At 35.1% G+C, this 1897-nt stretch overlaps 1 non-coding gene across 1 annotated transcript; it reads left to right on the top strand.

Annotated features, from left to right (window-relative positions):
• Window positions 1–584: 584 nt before the first annotated feature.
• On the top strand, window positions 585–657 carry TRNAS-GGA (transfer RNA serine (anticodon GGA)). Its single transcript has one exon. It is a non-coding gene; the product is annotated as a tRNA-Ser (tRNA).
• Window positions 658–1897: the final 1240 nt, after the last annotated feature.

The raw sequence follows: 1897 nt of genomic DNA, 5'->3' as shown, positions 1-1897 counted from the left end.
CTGCATTAGGTTGTGCTGCCCCAGGGAAGATCATCAATATGTATTTGTTGAAGAAGTTTTTAATAATTAAAGTGTTTATTTAACCATATAATGCACATAGATGAATTAGTAAAATACCTAACATGTGTTTAATATCCTTTTATTGTTGTTGTCATCAGTTTTATTTCTGCTGTTTTTCATGGAGCTTTACTTGGTCTCAGGAAAAAATGACCAAGATGAAATATGGATCTTATTTCAGGGTCAGTTAATGCTCAGAAGTAGAAGTAGCTACTGCTTTAAGGCAGGGAATCAAGGTGCAAGAAAATATACTTTTAGCGCATTCATAGGCTGCCCCTCAAAGTCCACAGTGGTTAGGCTTTGTTCCTCCTCCTTGGATAGTCAAATGGGAGGATAATGACTGGTATACATGAGTTTATTTTAACCTGAGGTCATCTAAGTGACATTTCAGAGAGTGGGAAGTAAACTTCCATACAGTATCTACTTTTGGTTGCTTAGAGGAGAGTTTAGCATGGATAAACATGTGGATGGTAGCTTTCTGCTTGTTCCATGGTAGATATGTGGTAACTTATAGCTGTTAATGGGCTTCCCTGGTGGCTCAGAGGTTAAAGCGTCTGCCTGGAATGCGGAAGACCTGGGTTCGAGCCCTGGGCCAGGGAAGATCCCCTGAAGAAGGAAATGGCAACCACTCCAGTACTCTTGCCTGGAAAATCCCATGGAGGGAGGAGCCTGGTATCCCCCAGTCCATGGGGTCCATGGGGTCGCAAAGAGTCGGACACAACTGAGTGACTTTACTTTCACTTTTTCATAGCTGTTAAACAAAATATTTAACATATTCAACCATTTTAACTATATTCAATATTTTCCAACAATTTATTTTCAAAAAGGGCATCCAAAAAAAGTGAAAAATTTTGGAATTCTGAGTCAATGTCAAAAATAGATGAACTTGGCAAATGACAAAGACATGGCCCTTTGAAATTGTAGGAAATATTCTCTGAGTTCAGAGACTATAAATGACAAAATAACTCTGTGACAAAATCAAAATAATAATGAGAAAAATAATTATATAATGGATTGAATTTTATAATAAAACATCTGATCAACCAAAGATTCAAAAAGTCAAAATCTTCTCTAAAATTTTTAATAAGCCGTTCAAAATAAAGCATTTTTACTATAAATATCCTAATGAGATACAGATGATAAGTTTTTAACCTCTTTGGCGAAATGTGTTTCTGTTACAGTTGAGATATATTTATGTAAAGATTTTTTTTTTTCCTGACTTAGTCCTATAGACTTCATTGACATTATTTGCTCAGGATGGAAGGGCAAAAGCTGAAGCAGTGCCACTTACTAAATTCAACTTCAAGTTCATTGACAAGTCAGATGGAGATTCAGCCTGAGGACTCTTGACTCCTATTCTTCTGTATAACCACTAGATCATTCTTTTCTTTTAAAAATGCTTTTAAAATACGTACTCCAACCTCATTTACCTCATATATACGCAAACCCCAATTACCTTAGTATTGTTTTATTACTTATTTCTCTTCCCACTCTCTTCTCTCTCTTAATGATCATTCACAATATTTGGGAAATGACTCAAAGAGAACACTTCAAAGTATTGTTTTATGGCTCACCAAAACAGTGCCTCCTTGTCTTCTCTTCTTTGTTGATTTTTTAACAAAGTGACCGACAGAGTCAATATTCACATATACACGCTTAACTTTATTTTGCATTGTGAAAACTTCACACATTCTTTTCTTTCATGAAAACATTTAAGCTTACCTAACCATGACACGGAAGAGCACATTTGTTTCTATCTTTAGATTTCATCTTTATCAAAACAAACACCAAAGGTCTGAAATAATATGATGATAAAAGAAAGATAAAATTCATTTTCCGA

This window comes from Ovis aries, chromosome 17 (genome assembly GCF_016772045.2).
Source record: "Ovis aries strain OAR_USU_Benz2616 breed Rambouillet chromosome 17, ARS-UI_Ramb_v3.0, whole genome shotgun sequence".
NCBI lineage: Eukaryota > Metazoa > Chordata > Mammalia > Artiodactyla > Bovidae > Ovis > Ovis aries.
Note: the sequence above shows the minus strand (reverse complement) of the source record. Positions and strands in the feature narration are given on the sequence as shown.